This window comes from Euprymna scolopes, chromosome 5 (genome assembly GCF_053919585.1).
Source record: "Euprymna scolopes isolate OS-2025 chromosome 5, ASM5391958v1, whole genome shotgun sequence".
In the NCBI taxonomy this organism is placed as follows: Eukaryota; Metazoa; Mollusca; class Cephalopoda; order Sepiida; family Sepiolidae; genus Euprymna; species Euprymna scolopes.
Window position 1 is genome coordinate 152,857,857 of NC_136486.1, and position 24,583 is coordinate 152,882,439.

The window sequence follows — 24,583 nt, forward strand, 5'->3', positions numbered from 1 at the left end:
ATCAGAAACTCAGCAAGCAATATCATACGTAATTTATTTTGAAATAGCTATAATATAAAAATAGCAAAATGCTGAAAATGTTTGTTTATCATACTTCTGATAGTATATATATATATATATATATATATATACTTATATATATATATATATATATATATATATATATAGTCATTAACATATATATATATACTTTCTTGAAGTCATTGACTGGGTTCAAAAACATATTTACACTCTATGGAGGTCAGGCGCGAAGGAACACCCAATAATTTTAATATACCATATTTCCTCAAACTGAAACATAAGTATCAAAGTATACTTACGCAAATACATATGAAAAGTATTTGTTAAAGTTTGTGCCATATTTTTATGGAGTACAGGCGCGAACGCTGACCCCACACTTTTATTATACCATCCTTATTTAAGTTGACACATATTATCAAAGTATTCTTATGTACATCTGTATCAAAGCACCCTTTTTTCATTTTTTATTTCCATACTTTGGAGGCCAATTTTAATGAAGCCGCTATTCAAGATAAAACATACCCATTCCTGATTCTCGATTCATCTTCTATCATTATATGTACTCAGTTTTTTAAAAATAGTCAACCATATAGGAGCCTATTCGTGACCATATACACACATACACACACAGACACAAACACACCGACACACGTTCAGCTTTATATATATATATATATATATATATATATATATATATATGTATATATATATATATAGGTGTGTGTATATATCCAGCTTTATATTATATATATATATATATATATATATATATATATATATATATATATATATATATAGGCGTGTGTATATAATTAAAACATATTTTTTATAACGTAATATGCCTGAGTATGATGAAAGTATTCCTATCAAAACGCCCGCTAAAAAACTTATGGATCCGACCTAAACAATTTTGAGAAAAATGCAAAAAAAAAAAAAACATTATTCGGAGATTAGAGAAAGGTAAAAAAAAAATAGTGAAACAGCAATTCCATCCTTTTTGATGACACTTGACTTAATGAGACTATGCTGCCTTAATATACACAACACACACACACACATACACGCACACACATATATATATATATATAGAGAGAGAGAGAGAGAGAGAAAGAGAGAGAGATAGATAGATAGATAGATAGATAGATAGATAGACAGTTTTGTGAACATGTTTTAAAATGGTCTATGTATACACTGAAAATTGAAATATGTATGTCTATTTTGTTATTTTTGTCGACCTGGATTTCATTTTTGTTTGTTTTTTCTCATATTTTCAGTCTTCGATTGGGGGATGCCAAGCAAACACCCCTTCCTCCATGGTTGCGCTTTTATATGTCTTACTTTTTAAAAATGTTGTTGTTAGAATATTTCGGGTTTTAAACCAGTATCTTTTTAGGAAAGCTTATAAGCTGACCCTTGTTGGCACGTGTAATGTCTCAAATGTCACTACCAGACATAGGGAGGGTGACACTATTGTTAGTTTCTTCCTGCAGAGTGTATAAACGGACTGACATGTTCATTTTATTCTCGGTACCAACCTTCTAAAAATGCGTTTCTTTTATTCACACATTAATTATCTAAATACCTCATTCTATACACATATTTATTTTTATATTAAAATCTGCACTCTTTTAGAAAAAGTTGTGTCCTCGTCTACAAACCGATGCACGTGCTTGAGGAAACACGCCGCTTATTTTTTGAATATTTTCTAAAGATTTTTTTCAATTGTAAAGTACCAATATTTCAGAGATTCTAACATATCCTTATATACAGAGAGCGAAGTTCACTTAGAATTGTGAGCCACCCAAGAAAATACCCTACTTTTTGGACAACATGTAATTCCCTAACTGTTATTTTAAGACGACCATGGTTTTAGTATACAACTAAATTACTACTATTTATTAAATTGTGTTCTTAATTAAATAAGAAAAAATCTATATTAAAAATGAAAATGAAATAGAACATAAATGTGTGTATGAAAATGAATATTAAGCATTATTGTTATTTCTTAACTATAGGTAATAACATGCGAATCGGCGGCGTATTCTCGATAAATATCTAGTTTTAAATATGATGTTGTAGTCTACAAAACTCTTCATTGAAAACTTGAAATTCTTGCTAGGTATCTGAAAGGCATTTTGATGGATATTTTTCGGTCATTCATTTTAGTGACAATGAATTAATTTTTTGTAAAAACAAACTTTTCTTTACACCATTATAATATAAATATTTATTAATTGAAATCTCGTGACATTTTTCAACAAAACAAAATGCGATTTTCCTGATGTAAATATATAAGCCTTGTTAAGTTTAATATGCGATTCAAGGATAAGGAATATCGTTATTAAAAACAATATCGGAATTTAGTAGAAATAGATTATTTACGAGAACGGCTCAATATATATATTAACGTTGGACCCGAAAACGACCATGTAGTAGTATGCTAAGACGGGGTCCCGTAGTATTGTGTTTTATAGACGGGCGATAATTAATAAGGAAAAATAATTATTTGTATGTTACATGAATAAAATTACTTGATTTTTATAAAATAAAATTATTAAACACATATAAGACAAACATCAGTAAATGCATGTATTTTTACTCCTTACGTTTTAAATAGGAACATGTTCGTTGATTTTTATTATATTGATAAAAATTTCATGTAGTGTAAAACCTTTAGAATCAAGTTTTAAAAGTACACACTAGAAGCAAAACCACAGATAAAACAATGCCGAGATTTTAATAAGAAGCGTGTTTATATAGAACTTATTTAACAAATAATGAAAACACTATATCTACAAGTATATACAACGTTATGCTTGTATGTAGCATTTATTGTAGATACATGAGTTGGTGAACAATAAATCATGCAGATAGAAGGTGAAGGATTGACCGTTCGTTGTTTGTATGTCATTCTCTCATGTCCACCAACGGCTGCTTCGACTAACAAATGGCTATCCTTTGTAAATGTCAGCGAACTAGAATTTGTCATTTGCAAATGCCGCTGGTTACCACATTGCATTTCCATGTGTAATGCTTACCATTTTAACACATCACGAAATGTTCGAGAATACAGACTTATACACTAGATAGATATTGCTTTATTGACTGATTAATAGTTTTTTTAATTAATACTTTGTTACTGAAAAAGCTATGCTTAATTTCGAACACATTAAAAAAAATTGAAAACTAGTGATTAAAATCCAATGTATCTTACGTGCAACAGAATGAATCATTTCTGAATTATGTAATTTTACACTTACATGTAGTATGATAACTCGGTGTTGTCCGAAATTTATTCTAACTGATTTTCTAACTGACGTTTTTTTTTTGTGAAAGTGTCTGTATGTCTGTTTCTGTGTCTGTATGTGTACATTTTTCTAAATTACTGTAAATTTTCAGTCTACAGACTCGAGATTTGACATAAGGGGTGTTCAGATTTGGACAAATCTTTTTAATATGTTTTTGACCCGAACGTTTGCTGTCAGTCGGTAAAAATTCACTAATTTTACCTTTGAAAACTATACGAAACTCCAGTGCCAATTTGGGATCTTAACAATTGAACTTTTAGATGTAGGTTCCTGGGCATGTATCAATGAATCCGGAATCCACATAAATGAAAATATTATATTTTAGCGTTTTTTACGATTGAGCAACACAAAGCGGCATACAAATATATACGCACATTGGCATTGTTTCTCTGTGTACTAAGTCATTTTTTATTCTACTTGGAAGTTGATATAAAGAGGGTTTGGATCTGTGAAATAAATTTAATTTCGACTATTGTTTAGTAAATATTTACGTTCATTCCATTTATCAGTTAAGTTCTCTCTTCTGTATGCGTTTGTATGCGTCTGTGAACCAGATATACAGATGAACAAAAACTTGGTGTACGATGTTGATTTTTATAAGTTTCTGCACTTTTTTGTACAGACAGTTTATACTGTTGTAGACTTTTGAAAATTTAGTATGTTATTGCTATACTTCTTACGAGATGGGTGGTCAATATTTATGATATCAGGTAAAAATGAACAGATACACAGGAATTGTAATACACCCTACTAAAGCCTAATGGTCACAGGTTGTTAATTTAAAAAAATGCAACATGGACGTGTAGACATTTTAGAAGAAAGATATGCAATAATATTCTATTATAAACATGACAAGATGTTACAGAAATGAAAAACTTTAGAGTGTTTGTAGACTTGCATAAAGCGAGTATAATTTTGTGAGTTGCATACAAGACTCAGGGAAGGCACGAAGTCTGTAGAGAAGAGTGAGAGGAGTAAGAACAGTAGGACATCGGAGTTGATTGGCCAAATAAAGAATACTATGCATAAATAAAGAATCTTATGGTTAAAGTCTGTCCTGTGTCTATAGATACGTTAGATGCACAGTTTGCTTTCAGTGTGGGAACTGTGATCACAATTATAAGCGAGGAAATGAAAGGGCAGAAGATTTTCGCGAATGCATCAGTTCTAGAACTCTATTCTTGTAACAAATTGTTTGCCTAAGATGTGTATTAAAACAGTTCCTCACCCTCCCCATAGTGGAGACGATGCTGCCTGTAAATTTAGGTAATGCTCTAAGCCCGGGAAAACTGTTAGAAGCTGTCGTTATGAGACAGTTGAATAAATAAAAGATGCTGTGACAATGGATGATTGACACGCTCCATAAAGAGGACTTTTATGGGGCCTTCCAGAAATGTTTGGAACGGTGCAACAAGTGCATTACAGTCGGGGAAACTACTTCGAAAGATACTAGAGTTTCAACTATGTGCTATCCATAAAAGTACTCAAACAATAATTTTTATATATTTCAGCTCGTAAGTATTCTGTTATGTTATTTGTACATTTAAACAGGTTCACATGCAGTGGAAAACTCCCTGTTGCTAGGTTGCCATGACATACTACTATGTAAAGAAAGCTTGTCGCACTCAATGACAATATCTAGTAACTATTTGAGTTTTCTAAAGTATTCATTTCAGTTATCTCCCTAGCCTGTTTATATGTGTGTTCAAATATACTGATGATCGGAAAATCAGTATGAGAACTATTTTGATCAAATCATCATAATAACGCCAAAAGCAATGTTAGTTCTTCCTAACAATGAAACGGAACAGACTGTTATTGACGAAAGAATGCATTATTGTTTGGCAAAGAAATGTTCTGATTGGAATTCGGTTAATGGTGAAGATCCAGAACACCGTGAATCTTTCCGATGAAGGACACGTCAGTGCACTTGAGGTCGAGACGGGAAAGTATATCTCGACTGGAAGTGATGTCAAGATTCGTGAGTATAGCGTAAAATTGAGCCAAGATACTTGAAAAGCGGAGAAACCAAATACGCAACAGTGCAGAAGTGATGGTTTGTGACGGTGGCCGGCGTAATTGAATGCAGCCGGGGAGAAGGAGGTTGTGTGTTCTTTTTCAGGAAAAAAATGGTCAGATAAATATCTTATATTTCTTGAAGGTAACACAAAAGGAACTTCCGGCTGAATGATAGTTTTTGTTCTTACCAAACTTCTTCAAAACTTAAGTTAAAATATTGTAATGCCAAAAGCAGGGATGTTATTTCTAAGCTATGAAAAACACCTATTCTTAAAATAAGTGTAGATGGGATATATAGGTTGGTTCCTGGACACTCGCATGCACTCATATAGATGCTTTTCCTCATGCGCAACAAAAGAGAATATGTCAGTAAGTTTGGATTTACCATCTAAAAAAGTGAGAAGGATATAAATTCAGGCGCCAGAATTCCTCGATATCCGAAATATATTTAATTAACAGGTATGTTTCGATAAACTTATATTTCTCTAAAAACAGCAAAAAGATTCTTTACTGAAGAGAGGAAAAACAATAACATGCAGTGAATATGATTTTATTAAAATTGCTATCAAAATAGTGTATATTGTCTTTTCAATATATAACTTGTCTTAACGAGATAAATTAATAATGCAGTGAATACATAGAAAGTAATAATGAGCGGCATAATTCAATGCTAATAATAAAATAATAAAATCACATAGCTGATAGCTGAAGGACGATACTTAACTGAAATTAAAACAGACTTTCACAGACATTCCCTATCGCTTGTACTATATTACGGAACGTTCCGCTGATTTTATTCGACGATGAAGAAATACTATGTTTCTTGTCACATTCTAGAAGTGTAAGCCATACCCCATTATATGTTCAAAATATTGCAACACACATAATTACAAAAAATATCATATATTATTAGTAGTAGTTGTATTAATCTGAGCAGTCAAACTAGCATTTCTTGTTGAGAACAACTTGTAGTGTACTCTGGGTTCGGAGTAATAGATTTTAAATACTCTATACATCATTCGATAAGCTTTGCAGAGGAATTTCCATTATTGTAACAACCGCTTACCACTGATTTCTCGTTGGCAGCGATCATTTATCTTCCTGAAATTTGGATGACAAAAACCCATACAAGGTCCCCGTAGGCTTTGCACTCAACCAGCCGAGGTCTGCCTAGTACTTTGTCTCCTCGAACTTTCCATCCCTCTTGACCCTTCTCACTTATTTTGTGTGGTGCTAGTGTATGGTGATGCACACACATAAAAAGAAAGTGACGGTATCTTCCAATTATGTCGTTTCAGTTTCCAGTATTGTGTGTGAAGTTTCTTTGTGTTTTGCAACTCTAGTCGTTTCTGTGTGTACAGTTTGTGCCTGTGGGTCACGTGTGTTAGTTTCCACTTCTAAAGGGTTTCCTTAAAATTTCTCCAGCTTAATTCTGGCTAATAATTTTATCTTTTCAGCCACACCTTTGATTCCAGTTTATCGGTATTGCTCATAAGTCTTCTACTATTAGTAGTGTTATTCTGACTTTCTTTCTCTTCAAGATTCTTTTTAATCTCCCTAATTAACTTTATGTATTCTCTCTGCTTCTCCATCTTCTTTATATTCCATGTTGTTTGGTGGAATAACAAAATCTACAATGTGGCAAGACTTTTCCTTCTTATTAACTAATATGGCATCTGGTTTACTTGTTTTAATGGATTTATCCGTTTGTATATCAAAGTTACATAGGAGCTTAGTAGATTTTTTAAGGAATGCTGCCCGTTTGTAGTTGTACCATTTGTCTGGATGTGCAAGATGCAATTTTGCTGCCTTCCCCACTTGATTTTATATTCGTTTTGGGTGGGTTTACTGCATCAACTATTTATCTGGTTCATTGTTTCGTCTCCTTATGTAATTTTTTTCAAAGTTAACGTGCAGACAAAATAAGGAGCAAGAAAAATATTATATATAGATTGGAGAAACTTATATGATATGAAAACATAGATGGAGTAAAACACTTTTATAAAGTATAACAAAATTATTTAAGCAGAAGAAAAACTTCTGTAAAATTGTGGCAAACATAAATATGAATTGTTAATTAATTCAATATTAATAATTGTAAGAACATAAAAAAAACAATTATGAAACCTTGGAAAGAATTAGGGAGACAACTCTCAAATGTCTCATTTAATCTAAACGCTTGTCGAGCGCTAATCAACCATAGAGAAAATGTAAAATACAAACAGGAAAACCGAAAACTGCAAAATTGTAAAATTGTAGGTAGACTGTGTAGAAAAAAAAATGTAGTACAGCAAATAATCAAGGATAGTGGAAAAGCACAAACCAGATCTCCACTGGATGCGTAACAGGCGGGAATTTAGTATTTATTGACATTCAATTTCCAGTGAAAATCACTGCTCATTGCCATCAGGAAATCACTGGCAGACGACTGTTAAAATGACGCATATTTATTAGCAAATTTAATCGAAAGAGGTGAAGACTATTGGTAATCTAGGGAGAGAGTCTGGTACCCATACTCCGGGTTGTTTCCTCGGTTGTTACCAGTGAACAATACCTCATGATAGCCTTAGTGAACATTATTATTGGTTGAAACAATAATATTATTAAAATAAAGGAAGAAGAAGATAACAACCGCCCTAGATGGAAACAACATTTTTCTGGATCAAGATATATGAAAAACGGCAAACACACTAGGGAAATGCATAATGGCCGAAAGACATTAGATGAAAATTACAGCAAATCGAAATAGAGGTAGAAAACTAAATCAGCATAAAACACACAGGGAAAACCTTAGAAAAATTGTAATCTTGGAATCGCAAGGTCACGATGAAGTGAACGCATACTGGTCAAAACTTTACAACACTAAAGAAAAGGATAACTCAACACCTGCAAAGATGTATCGGGAGATCAGACGTTTTAGAATAGATAACCGAAGGTATAACAACACTGATCCAAAAAGACCGCGGAAAAAACGCTTCCCAGGACCTTCATACCTATAAACATTTTTTTACTATGCCGTGAATTTCCACAGAATAACTAAGGAAACATATTTACTGCTCTTAACAATTGTAGATTACCTCCCGAGGAAGAAAAAGGATTCCAAAACATGAAAAGGGGCATGCTCCATTATAAATAGACCAACTTATGCTAAAGGATGTAAAATATCGAAAAAAGGACATATCCATGTCATAGGTCGCCTGCAATAAAACATACGGCATGATCTATCACGCATATATAATGCAGTGCTTTAACGTGTAATCAATAGCAGATAAGATAGGTCATTTTATTGAAAAGGCAATGGGATCATAGCCACTTTAGCCGACTGCTGAAGGACAATACTTAACTGAAATTAAAACACACATTCACAGAGATTCCCTATCGCTTATACTGTTCAGTAAATGCATGATTCTTTTTAATAATATACTATAAGATGCTAGGCCAAATACAAGTTTATTAATGTAGATGAAAGAATATTCAATCTTATGTATATGGACGGGCTGAAACAATTTGCAGTAAACAATAGTAAACAAGGGACGCTAATAAACACAATCAAATCTTCATCCAAAAGCATTTATTGGATTTTGAATTAAACAGTCCGCCCTGCGAAGTAGAGGGCACAAAAAACTGGGGAGGGATAAGGAATGGAACTGCCCAACTAGGAGTTTGTTCATACCAGATAAGGATACTAAAATATGTATAACCTCTGAGATGAGAGACCATTAAAACAAAGGGAATTGAAAATTGAATAAAATAAGTACGAAAAACAGGAACACTCATTGAAACTAAATTACATAGTACAAACGTAAGAAAAATAATACAGACATTCCCAATGTAAACAGTATAATGCCCTGCATCTTTGATAACGAGACTGTAGAAACCTTGAATCACCTCGACCAGAAGCTACGAAAGAACCCTTAATAAATAAAATAAAGGGATATTTTAGGAATTAGGAATCATTAATAAAATCCGTACAAGAAACGTGATAATATCCAAATTAAAGGGCACATATCCAGACAAAAGAAACAGAAAATGTAGATGGTGTGGACTAAGCGGTGAAGCCATAAAATAATTATACGAAGCATTCGTCCAGTAATACAATAGGATTTTATTTTCATCAGAAGATCATGATGCCATATCCTGTCAAAAGAGCTACTGCCCTCTTCTCCCCTGCCTTATCGAGTGCTTGGTATAAACGTTCAGTGATGAATTCATAATTAAGAGTCGTTTAAAATCCCTCTTTAACCTTTTGTCCAACCCACACGTATGTAATTGTCAAAATCAAAAAAAATAAGGACTTTTCATTACTTGAGCGTAACCACGAAACACGACCAGGAGGCCACTTTAAAATAAGGGTTTATAAGTGTTAGATTTTGGTGACACAACTCCAGGATGATGAGTGATGTGAAGTCGGGTTGTGCTTAGTTATTTCAGTTTATGTAAATATGAGCTCCGCTCACCCTGGTAAAAAAAATTACTCACGCCGGAGACAATCCTATATATTTACAACGTAACAATGGAGCAATCTAGAGTATTGTTGGCACATCTGCATTGAAGGATCTTCCACTAGCGTTTCGAAATTTAGACAGTGTCCGAAAAAGAGCCTCAAGTCTAGTTTCCTAACTATCAGCATAGAATTAAACCCTCTCTCATCGCTGTAATATTGCATTCCTGTACGTGTTTTCCCAGTGCATTAATGGAATGTCCTTTGATGAACTTGGAACATTCGTACATCCTCAAAATATCAACTCATGACTGACACGACAAGTAGCAAAACCTCAACCTAAGACTTTGGCGGGCTTCATCAATAGTTTCTTATCTTGAATTGCTCGATTTGGGAATAACCCCAAATCTCCTTTCTTTTTTGTATTAACATATAGAAGCTTAAATATATCTTGAAAAGACGTTTCTTAGTTCAACTCATGCCATACCAGGGTACATACGATCACAAATAGTAGCCGTTTTCATCCGATTGGAAATACGTTTGTTTGTAGTTAAAATAAGCAAAAAATAAAAGAAGTAATGTATTATTATCAAACATTGCATTTTATATATAAAACATGTTTAATATAATATTCAAGACACTACGTCAGCAGTTTTTTCGACTTTAAATTCCACTTTTGATCAATAATACTAATGTAAAATTATGAACCCGTATTTCCTCATTCCACCTCCTTATATATATATATATATATATATATATATATATATATATATATATATATATATATATATATATATAAGCTTTGTTTTTCATAAAGTATCGTTTATAATATATATTCGTCCAACAAGAGACAAGTCTAATAACGTAAATCAACCGTCATATTTATTTTATCATAAAAATAATCATTACTGTATAGGCGAATAAGCTGCACATCATTTGTACGTATTTAAGTCGATTGACATTTCCACATACAATGCAAACGTAAAACTAAACCACTTCGTCCTGCAAGTAATTTATAGTAATAGCAAGAAAGAAAACATGTCGCCTTGCGTCGATTAAATAACACAAAATGTAAGGGAGATAATCACTATATAGGTGATATACACACTGATGTAAATGTATTTGTAAACAGATAATACATATATTATACATATATTTCGTGAACACTGTATTTTATTTAAGTAATAATACAAAGTAAGTTGAACTATTACTATAGCTAAATCCTGTGGCAAAAACAACATTTGAACACGTTTTTAACAATAAAATAGCATAATCTTAAGCGTTATATGCTATAAATTTTGATAGGTATATGCAATTTCAGTTCTTACAATACATTCTCTAAATCCGATTATCTTTTATACCAAAAAAGAAGAAAACGCTGATTGCGTTGCCCTTTACTTCCTATTTCAATTTTTTCTACGCAAGCAATATCTCGACTTTAAGAGCGCCGTTAAATCCCTGATAACTTGTTCGGAATCAATTTCAAATATTGTTTTCTATTAACATGATTCGATAAAAACGTGATTCAATCCAAAAACCTGGTTTATTTCCGTCAATTTGAGGACTCCCTACACTCTTGCCAACGTAAATGGATCAAGTCTGATATATCCAGGACGTACAGCTGTTGAGGTGAGGTACTAACATTCCAGCAGAGCTATTTTACTTATCAGAGTGTTTTCTTGGTCAGTAGTCCTCATAGACTGAGATAAAGTGCAATCCCGTTCCATGGTGGGTAAATAATACAAAACGGGAGAGTTATCGGTTTAATTATAACCTCAAAGGTCAAAAGTAAAGCATATAATTATCAGCCCAAGTTAATAGATACATATAAGAGGTGACGCCGAGAAAATCTTCATACGTTATTGGGGACAGGAATAAATGAATTGTAAGCACGTACCAGTTTATTTGTATTACACCAAATATCAGGTTTGTGTGAAAGATAATGAGAATAACGTTACACAGCATTCTATTACAATGCATAAATAAAAACGGTCTCTACTTTTTCGATTCCTTCAACTATCTGTCCCATACTGAGTGTTATTTCCCAACGTTCTGATCAATGTAACACTCCCTTGAACATTTTTAAAGTTATCTTGTCGAACTCTGGAATATTTATGCCGAATTCAGGAATCTGTTATCGAACTTTGAACATATGCACGGAATCCCGAACAGAACTCTTTATTTATTCTATGATAGGTATATTTCTATCGTTGTGTCAGATGTGATTGGCTTAGCCCTATATAAGTTGTAATTGTATTTGTGATATCCTCACTGAGAATGTACATTCAATCCCCAGAAGATTTTGTACTTACAATACAATTTTACGAAGTACATTATCAACTACGCTACATGCCATTGCAATGTAAAAAGTTCACTCAAGATGAGCATAATCATTCGAAGAATCTAAATAATACGAATACTTATCCACACCTAAATGATTCAGACACATAAAACACACTTTCCAGAGCCACCTTTACTTCGCATTTGTAATGCCCCTCCTTATCCTTTTATGAAGTTTTCGTTCTTTCACTCACAATAATAATAATTGTTCAAGTTTAACTTTGCTTACAAATTTTCACAATTCAACTTGACAATGCTACAACATATTACACATGGATATTTATTACTCCTCGATCACGATTTATAAACGTTTTTAGAAAATTGAGAATAAACTGTTAGAAGGAAAATTATTGCCTGTCGAAAGATGAGCCACAATAGAGAAACATTATCATTACTCAATCGAAATACTTTCGTTTTATTACTTGGCCGTTTTGGATAATATTTTTTATATATGCTTTGGAACTGATCGAGTTTGATCAACAGTCTAATTATTTCGCATAAACGTGTTCGAGGTATTTGAAAAATTTCTTCGATAAACTTATTGATGGGGTTGTCGATTGGTAATGAAGACAGCTTTTCTTTTTTGTTACGTCAATGAAAATGTATGCGACAATTTAAATAATATTTTGCAGATAACTTTGTTTTTATATTTAGAGGAAACTGAAACCGACTACATGTTTTGTCTTATATTTTCAAATGTTGTTGTTTTTTGTGTAGTATTTATGTAGTAATAATTGATTAAGTGATCCTTATAGATAAGCTGGTGTTGTATTGTAGTACATTAAAGTGATATATCCTTGTTAATACGAATAAAGAGAAATAATACTGTTAAGTTTTTTTTGTAAATTTAAAATGCATTTTTTTTATTATTAGTTACACATTCTTCAATGATTCATCAATATTTTGCAATTTAACTGGTTTGGGAAGAAGAAAATAAGGAATATCATTTATGTATTACAGGTACCTAGTCTTTTCAGGAATGAGGCAATTGGATTATTCTGTTTGGATAAATTATTTCATGTCAGAACTCAGAATTGTTCCATTTGTCATAAATAGTTTCAGTATAGTTTTCGAGAATATATATATTTATATATTTATATTATTATTATTATTATTATTTTTTATATTATTTATATTATTATTTATATATTTATATTATTATTATTATTATTATTATTATTATTTTATTAACATTTTTATATTTAAAAATCGGAAATGTACATATACATTTTAATACAAGTTAATATTAATTGACCCAATTAATTACCCTTCATGATTATCGATTTTCATAATTAAGCGTGCGTGTAATATTTTTTCACAAACACAGAAAACAATATACAAAATAAGAATATCATATGGTGTATTTCCTTTTGTGTTAAACTTGTTTCGTAACCATTTGGGTAAATTTAAACATTACATTATTAAAAAAAATATTCAAAGATTGCTACTCTTCAGACACACAACTATATTTGTCATTCATATATGAATGTATTCATAATCCCTATTTTAAGAAACACGCAGTTTGGATTCACCCTATTTATCATAATTTTCTTTCTTTTCTCTTTATTTTTGCGATGCCGTTTGAATTAATAAGTATTCAACATTCGTATTTTTATATGTTAGATAACATTTCTACAGTTTTCTGTTTTATATTCCTTTAACATTTTAATGCTTTTCTATTTTTATAATTTTTCAATTTTTTGATTTTTTGATTTACCTCTCAACTCCTTAATTATACCTGCAAGATTTTATTCTCAGCTATTAATTACAAAATGTTCTCTTGGTTCGTATACATTTTTATTTATATGTAACAAAATATTGGTTTTTTCCTTTTTCCTTTTACCAGCTAATTTTAAGACACACTATGAATTACCAGTTTTTCGTAATAAGTTTTGTTCATATTTATCTTTACCTTATGCATAATATGTAATAAATTCAAATGTTAACTCCACCATTTTCATCATTATCTTAATATATACATGGCATCTTCATTTTTTTATTCTTACTATTCCCGTATCCTTCGGTGTATCCAGACAGTTTTGGTATTCAGCTCGATTTTGCCCACAATTATCGATTCATTATCTCATGGAAATTCTTTTATAATTGTTTTTCACTGTTTTGATTTTTGTTTTTATTAATCTCCTATCTCCTATTCCTCTCCTTATATCAATCTAGGTTAAATTTATCACTTAGTTTATTTCAAACTTATATTCTGTTTTAATCTATTTTAATTGATCCTAATCTGTTACTCTCAATGTTTTTCAATTATTTAATATTGGATTATTTAGTGCTATTGAAATGTCTAATGTGTTAGTTTATTACCAAGAACAATGATAAAATTTAACGTTAATTTTATTTCCCTTGTTTAGGTTATATTTTATTTAGTTTTTTTTCTATATGTATTGTTTACAACCCAGTAATTTATTTATTATTGTACCGTCTTTAAGTCCTAGTATAGATTAAAGTTTCTAGTATTATTGTGTAGCAGGGTTACATATTGGAGACACGTTAACGGGGATGCATATATAACGATCGTGATTAAAATTCTGCTGGGAAGATATTTATATATGTTACATCATGACGACTGTGGCAATTCTTACGGACTTTATATTAATACGGACTAGGATATATAATGCAACAGTTCTTATACACATATAGAGAGGAGGATATACTTTACTTATGATGATGGGGGGAACACATAATGCTTGGAAGGGTTGTACAAAGTTCATTACAAGATGATGATAAAACACGTTTACCTTTTCTGGTGGTGAGTAAAGACAACACAAGACAGCAGTTACAACATAGTTGGTTTCTTTATTCTTCAATCGGCCGATCGGTGACGTAAGAAATTCCAGCCTTTTCAACTACATGGTTTACTCTTCTACCCTTCGCCTCTAAGGGGCTCCCACTCTCCAACTCTATCACCGTGTGTGATCTGATGTGATTATCTCATGCTCATCAACTCTTGACTCTCAACTGACTTATTCTCCGATCCCACAGACTCCTATATTGAAAAACCTCCTTTATTTTTGACGTCAAAATTATGGTTTCAAACGTGAATAATTTTCACGTGGCTTTACATATGTTTGTCCAAACACACTTTTGGCAAACAAAATAATCCTCAATTCTAATTCTAACCTATTTTTAAATAATATATTTCTAATTTGAATTGCCCATACTTTTAACTGACATATTTAATATTCAGATTTCTAAAAGAGTGCGCATTCGATATTTATCAACATAAACAATATTTAACTAACACTTGCCTACAGGGCTCGATTCTAACCTTATCCCAATATCATTTTCACTTATCTAGTATCTTTTCTTTATTACATTATAAGGGGATATCTGTTTCATGAAACATTAGTATACTTAATTTCACTCATAAGATATTTTTTAATTATTATAATTTTATATACATTTTATTTTAATCAGGCCGTAGGCGGTATAATCGGATTTTTTTCTCTTTTTGTTTAAGTTGGTGTATAACTCAAGTAAGGATGGCTTATTGCTTTTGGTTTACTAGGTTTATATTCTCTACTTTTATCTCCTATGAACTATGTTAAATCAAATTCAATTTTAATCATACGTAATTCCGTTACCCAATAGCAAAATGCAGTGGTGTTTCTCTTTCTTATATTTATTCTTGTCTTACACTTATGTTTACCCTTATCATTTTCGAACCCAGTTCTTTATCTGGTACAATGATAAATGATGCAATATGATTTTCTATGCCTGTCCTTAAACTTGCCATCAGTTCCCCTAAGTATATCTGTTTACTATTGTCTACCTTAACTTCATATCTGTATTCACTTTCAGAGATTAAACAGCTGCCTTCCAATGGATATTCTTAGATATACATTACTCTAATTATTTAATTAACCTGATTCAATTATATTATTCATAACTTCGTTAATTTTACCATTTTTAACTGATAGTTTGACTATAACTTGCAGCGGTTGTGAATGAAAGTTTAACGGTGTTATCAATTATTTTACTTAATTTTTAGTCTGGGGGAAGTTCTTGTCAATTAGATTGTAAAATTCTGTAGGAATATTATTTTGTATATGTTGAAAGATGACATTTTTTATTTTGTATATGCTGAAAGATGGATACATCCAGATTTGCTTTTTGCGTCTATTTCTATTATTCATAACTGCAATATAACAATTATTTTCTTATTATTTAATTGGAATTCATTATTGAGATGAGCATTTTTATTAATTTTATTTTTATTGCGAACTATTATTATCATCTTATTTAGTTGTTTCATGACGTTTCGGCCAACTATTCCTCTGGTCTTCCCCAGGTGGTAACCGCGACGGATAGGAACTCTGAATCTCCTAACTGCATTAACTGCAATTCCTGCCTTCCGTAGTTGTTGTCCTTTTCCAATGAAATAATACATAACATTCAGTACGGACCCGTATTATTCATAACTGCAATATAACAATTATTTTCTTATTATTTAATTGGAATTCATTATTGAGATGAGCATTTTTATTAATTTTATTTTTATTGCGAACTATTATTATCATCTTATTTAGTTGTTTCATGACGTTTCGGCCAACTATTCCTCTGGTCTTCCCCAGGTGGTAACCGCGACGGATAGGAACTCTGAATCTCCTAACTGCATTAACTGCAATTCCTGCCTTCCGTAGTTGTTGTCCTTTTCCAATGAAATAATACATAACATTCAGTACGGACCCGACAATAGAAAATCAGATAATAAATAAACATGAATTCATAAGACCAAAAGATTCAACCTTGATCGCCCTTCGAGGCCCGTAGCGCAGTTGATACAGACGTTAAATCCCTACGGTTTTAGGTGAGAATTGGCTGAAGATAGCGTTTTCAATTTTACCCAAAGCTCGCTAGAGGCTTACTTGGCCAAGACGTGGTGAGACGACAACAATTACGCAAGGCAAAGATTGCAGTGGTCAGGATTTCCAGAGTTCCTATGCGCCGCGGTTACCACCTGACGAAGGCCAGAGAAATAGTGGGCCGAAACCTCGTGTAAACAACTAAATAAGATGAGGAAAATAGTCCGCAATAAAAATAAAATTAATATCATTTTTAATTTCATTCTTTTTATTCTTATCTTTATTTTCTAACTTTTTTTTATTCTTTACATTTCTTTTTCCTTTCGTCGCTATGTTATATGTTATATAGAGTCGCCAATCTGATAGGCTCTGAACTGGCATCTAAGCTTCTGCCTTTGCCTCCTCGACGAAATGTTGCATCCCTCTGCCTGTTCTACGAGTATTTTAATGGTGAATGCTCTGGCAAACTGCAGACACTTGTGTCCCCACGACGTAGACACTCTCGATAAACCCGACAGGCAGCTAAATCCTACCCCACACAGTAGAGATCTCTTGATGCAGAAGATCTTTCTACTCTAGTAGTTTCTTCCCCAGAACCGCTAGACTCTGGAATTCTATTCCAGGTCCCTGCTTCCCCAACTGTACTGACATGCAGAAGTTCAAGTGTAATCTTGCTGCCCAAATCCATACATAGTACCCCACTAGTTGTTTCCTCTGATAGTAACCCCCTACACCAAAGTTGCAACGTGCCTTGTTTGGGGGGATGTAAAAAAAATATTTAGTTTATTTTATTAATATTATTAGTATATCCACCTCTCCTTTATGTTGTTGATCTTTACTGGATATCCTCAGCTACTTTATGCTTCGTTGTAGTAATCATTTTTTATCGAGTATATTCCTATTTTGTGACACCCTGGGTATTCTTTTTGATATACTGAGGATAATTGCTTTTCTCAATCTTTTTAAGATGATTAGGTTTATATTCTATAAATAATAATGTTTAATTAGGGTTGTGATACGGTATAAAAGTATTGTTGTAGCGTAGGTTTATATACAATAGAGAAACTATTTTACAATTGCAGTATAATATTATTACTAACTTAAGTTCATAAAAGACTAGATAAATTTTCTTTCTTTCATCTTGTGTCTATTATTAAATCTCTTGAATTAACTAAAAATAATGCATCATCTCTATGTATGCCTCCATTTAGCTCGGGTGTTTTTTAATCATCTTTGGTTTGATACAGACCTTTAAGTGATTTTCTTTTTCCATTCTCGTCCATAATACATTATCCTGTTTTTCCCGCTAGTTTTATAATTTTTATTTATAATCAGGTAATAGCTTTTTTTATTTATTGCTGATTTTGTAACTTTTTACAAAATTTTCAGTTGTGATGGATATTATTAGTCAATAGAAACCATAATAGATATTCTATTTGTGTATTCAGGTCTTATATGAATCCAATCTATACCATTCCTAGAAAACATCCAAAGACCATATTTTTAAAAGAATAATATAGTGTTTAAATAAATATATTAATTGTTCTCGTTAAACAATACAGGCATGTAAAACACTCAATATGTTGAATGTATTGATTGGCAAACTAAATAAAACTTTTGATTTTTGAAATATAGGAATATTTTATATATATATGTGCATATATATATGTATATATATATAAACACATACATATACATGTGTGTATATATGTATATATAACAGTATTGCTATATTGCAAACAGATATATATATATATATACATTAACAAGAAACATATACACATTCGTACATGTATGTATGTATGAATATGTGTTAGTATATATATATATATATATATATATATATATATATATACATTAACAACAAACATATACACATTCGTGCATGTATATATGTATGAATATGTGTTAGTGTATATATATATATATATTTGTATATAGTATGGTTATGTTTATATATATATATTATTTTAATATTTATTCTTATTAGTATATATATATATACACAATAACTTAAAATTAAAAGAATATTAAAATCGTATCTCAAGATAAACTTTATAACAGTGTACTTTATTTTTAAATCCTAATAATAATATAATAATGTAAAAAAAAAATTGTTTGCATAGTGAAATAAATTGAAACTATTTATAGGTTTAAAGATGTACTATTATTTACATTAAAAACTGATTCATCTGAAATTCATTGCCCTTTCCTTGAATTTTACTTTAAAAATCTCTATAATGTTTAGAGAAATAGAATTAAGAAATATATACGATACATTATGAAAAAGTCAAAATAGCAGCGAATAACTCCAGTGAAACGTTGTAAAATATGAAGTATACGTCCCTAAGTACACATTCGATCAAATAAATTGGCAGAGTCGCTTATACATTCGGATGTCGGGCCGGTATACTATAAGAATTGATAGAAACAGATATATGTCACAAGGTAAAAAAATCAACACGTGGCAATAGATTCCTTCATGGATTAAAAAGAAAAAATAATATACCTCTCCAAAATATGCGCTCTAACAAAGACGCTATCAGAAATAACAACGTCCGCGCTGAATAAATTTGTCCTCCTTGAAATCTAGTATATTGTTTGTGATGCTGTGCCAACTAACGATAGTATACCCCTGGGATGAGAAAGGCGCCATAGAACGCCAGATAAAACCTTGTGTAAAATGTCTACACTCTCTGAAGGCGTTAACGTTGAGCTTTGAAGGCCTAAAGTTTTAGTTAGTATTTGTTGGTTTGCATTTAAAAACGCACGTATATTCTGTTTAATCGTGGCGTATGGAAAAAGACTTCCTCCCTTTAGTAGACAGTAATTTATCACCTTAGTGTCTGTCCAATTATTAAGTAAAATGCGTTAATGAACTCTATTATACATTCATATCCTGTAATCAAAGAAATTCCAGAACAGGCTGTAGCTTTTGTAGCAGAGCAATGCAAATCGTGTCCAGTTATTAGGTAAGAATCCTTTACGCGGAACTATGATTTTTCCATAGATTTTCCTTAATCTGTTTAGATTTTCAAAATTATTTAATTAATAATCTTTTAAAATAATATTTGTTTTGTTTTTCGACAGAACAATATAGTTTGATTTAGATACATATAAATCAGATAATAATTTTCTTATGTTATTTTACCATTTGCATACACTCCCGCATAATAGATAACATAAAGACAGTAAGCGGACGAAAAGACGTAGACTAACAAAAAAAACGCTATTATTAGTATAGCAATATCTCATTCGATGATTTCCATTCGTCTAATTGCGTGTACACCAGTTGAATTGACTCTTTTTATCGATTTCAGGTATCCAATTTCTCTGCCTGATGGCGAACCTCCACATTGATTATCTGATGCAGATAGTGAGATGCCCCTTAAAGTCCCAGAGCACGCAACGTCGTGTCGCTGACAGTAACAGACAGGATGTTTAATGATTTTCGGCCTTCTTAGTTCATATGTCGTCATTATTAGCTATTATGCTAGGCCTCGATCTCTTTTATCTCCATCAGCCCTGCCATTACAGCTGATCACAGACATATGCTACTAATTTCATTTGCCACTAACTTCGACGGAGAAGGACGACCTCATCTGCTGGGTTAGAATTAGGCGATTCGTTTGCTTTGTTAACGTTCGGTCTTGCAAACCTCTTAAAATGTAGCAAACTAATTTAGTTGATTTGATTCTTTGTCAAATTTTGTCGCCTCTTTTTGGCTCATTGCATAATTAAGTCGGCTTGGATTCCCCCATTTTGTTACGGGCAGGCCCTAATAAATGACTGTTACTTCCCTTGACCGATTAACTTATGGTCCGGATGTAATAAGTTATTGATAAACATTTTATTATTATTCTGTCTTAATTCTATCAAAAATTTGAGTAAATTGTTTACATACCTATTTTTGTCATTTCACATCAGGATTCGTAATGTTTTAACTATTTAAGACTGCTGCTAAAATATATACACACACACAAAACGCAAAAAATAATTAATATTATCGTAATTTAATGATTTAATGAATTTTAATGATATGTATTAAGAGGTTATACTTTATATGTCTGTATATTTTCTGATCAGGAATATTAATTTGCATTTTTAAACTGAGTTGCAATGCAGACAAGTGTAATAATATGCTTATATGTCTCTATTTTCAAATTGAAATATTTCAATAATAATAATAATAATATTTATAATAATAATAATAATAATAATAATAATAATAATAATAATAATAATAATAATAATGATGATTTTGGGTACCAGCAATTCAGCTGATTACATCTATCTGACTTATGTTTTTTTATAAGGTAGTCACCACTTATCAAGGCCTGGAAGCCACTCGGGGATAAGGGCTATTGCGCTTACAGTACGTTAGTATTGGAGATTTGATAAAGTGTCTAACTTAAGGGGGCGGTTCATCATGAATTTGTTTATGTTGGACTTGAAGACATCCAGGTTGTAGTCAGGTGGAAAACAGGCAAACAGAACTGATTTCCACAGGCGTGCACTTCTAAGAAAGGAGCCTTTTCCGTGGAATGTACGTTTTGGTTTTGCTACAGATAAAGAATGGGGAAAAATTTTGAAAGTGGTTTCAGCTAGACGGGTGTTTATCGTGAAATATTGGCGAGGGGGGGCAGAGAGGCACAGTTAAGAAGAAAAGCTACCACACAACCTGTAAATATTATGACTATCAAAGTAGTGTCCTTAAGCCTCGCAGGTTCCTTATAGGCTGTATTCAGTAGGTGTAAATCTGGTGTATGGACCGTTGCTCGCGCTTACTGCGGTGCCTTGGGGTCGGCTGTATTTTACCTATGCACTAGAGTTTTCGAATACGTTAATGATTAGCTACGACATGATTTCTTTTCTAAAACTTGTCAAATTTTCGCGACTAGCTTGTAAAATAATGTATGACTTCTATGCTATAGTAACTACACAAAAAAAACTGCCATTGTAAGGTTCAAAGAGAAAGGTACCATATAGAAATTAACAGAAACATTAATTGTATCTACTATGAGAATAGGTTTGAGCATTTAAGTTGAACTAGATTAGATATTTACAATTTACTCTAAAATCTTCCGAAAAAATCATTGAATTTGTGTGACATGTGTGTTTTTATTTACTTGCATCTCCACGAGGGCAGAGTAAGACCACATGGTCAGTTTTTAATGTGAAGAAATCCGGCACCGAAAAAAGGACACTCTTGATAGGAACAAAAATAAAAATTCCCACAGTCATGAAGGATTTATCCTCCACTGACCGAGGACAGAAAAGATGAAGTGCCGCATCAGAACCGATACCACGGTCAGTGGAAGATAAATCCTTCTAAGACTGAGGGAAATTTTGTTTTTGTTCCTATCAAGAGTGCCCTTTTTTCGGAGCTGGATTTCCCAACATTAAAAGCCGACCTTGTGTCTAACTTTGCCCTCATAGGAAGGCAGACTCATGTCACACAAATTAATTGTAAGAAGCGATCAAACGATATGCACATCTCTCTTAAACCAAGTCGTCAGTATGATGTCAGCTCAAACCGACTGGCAGATCTAGTTGTTGACTCTCCTTACATAGTTTCAAGCAGCGTTTCCATCGTCGGCATTTAATGGCAGGGATTGCTCCTTTATTGCTGATAGAAAATGCTTGTACATAGGAACTACGGGATACGGTGGCCCTAGGATACAGTTTTTTCAAGTTGCGATGTGGAATACAATGTTTTTCGGCCCCTGGTTACGGTGTTTGCTACGATTTACGGTGTTGTTTAAGATGGTATTTGATTATATTCATGTGTATTATATACTGTACTAAGTTTTGTTACTCATTCTAATACCGTATCCCGGGGTTCTATGGTATAATATATTGAACGCTGCATAGAATAAGCGAACAGGGCATCTTTTTTATCAAAATTTGTCATGATTAATTTTACATTAAGGAGCATTTTTAATTCGGATGAAGGTAGACCCACGCCCATCGCGATCATAGCAAACTTCTATGAGCGTCACTGGAACGCCACCGTCTTTTCGGTGTCCATGGCTTCAACTGTATGAAATAAAATTTAATTCTCTTTTTTTATCCCTCTATTGAAAGAGAGGCAAAGTAAGAGAAAGAACGACAGAAAGAGGAAGACTTGCATACATAACAATGAATATTGCTTAGTTTTTGTAGGTCTCTATGACACATTATTTTGGGTAAGGACATAAGTAGTTGCTAACATTGAATGCTGTCAAGGGTAATCTTTTTTCCCTTTATTAAATGAAATATACCTTCTCAACTACCGATAATGGTGCACAATCTGAAAGTTCTCTGTTGAAACTCCTCAGCTTAGCGTGTACAGAAAACATCAATTTAAACAAATACATTGAGGTAGCTGCACAAAACTTGGGGTCTCTCTACCGTGGTAGAAAGTTACTTTAGTCTAAGAGTATCCTGTACGTCTGTTCGTCCATGTATGACGTATTGTTGTCATATGTGGGCTGGTACATCTGCTACTAGTTCTAAACACTTAGATATGGTTTAAAATAAGAATCGCTAATCTAATAGGTCCTGATCTGTCAACTAGACTTCAATGTCTATCCCATCGACGGAATGTTGCATCGTTATACCTGTTTTATAAATATATTTATGGCAGATGCTCTGACAAACATCATATCTTTGTACCCCCTCTACGTAAATACTCCTGACAAATGCGACAAACAGCAAGTATCAAAGTACACCGTAGAGATCATAAGATCCCAGGCGGCTTTTCTTCTATAATAGTATACTCTTCGGACACTTATTTTATATATTCCCTCACGAGTGCCTTTTTCCATCCGAGTACAAGGGTAATGTAAACAGACATCTTGCTGCCGAATTTACCAGATAGTATCACAAAAAATTATATCCCAAATTATCCGTACATTAAAGTGGCAATGTGCCTTGTTTGGGGTTAAAATACAACGATACAAATCTAGAAAAGAAATAAACAAACAATTTGTGGGCATAGAAACAAGAGAAATAATACCAAACATAAAAAATATAGAAAAAGAAACAGAAAGTCTGAATCCCCGCAAAACCACCGCCGTATTACAGTTTACTATATAATACACATGTATATAATCAAATAACGTTATAAATAACACCGTACGGCGGGGCAAATACCGGAATTAAGCGCATAAAAAACATTGTATTGCACATCGTAACCTGAAAAAAACGCATTCCGAGGAACCTGTATCCCGAATTCCAATGAATATCGAACATTTAAAATGAGCAAATCCTTAACTGGAAAGAGAATCAGGATCGATAACCGTACTCAGATCTCTAGGACCTTACTTTGAAAAGTAATGTATCATCACATTAATTGAGACAACTGTAGATTTTGTTGGGTTAAGGTGTGAAAAGTTAACCATATCCTGATTGCCTGTGAAATAGTTACGCAGAAAAATCACCTGAGGGGCCAGGGTGTATAATACTAACAACCTGAATTAACTGTGTCTGCGTAAGATGAATGAATCTTAAGTAGAGATTAATTGATAAGGTTTTGAATTTAAGATATAATACAAAAGGACTATAACTTTAGGATAATGTGCTCCATTAATATAGATACTGATAGAATAATGGATCACAATTGGCCTGGTTTAAATTATATTGAATGA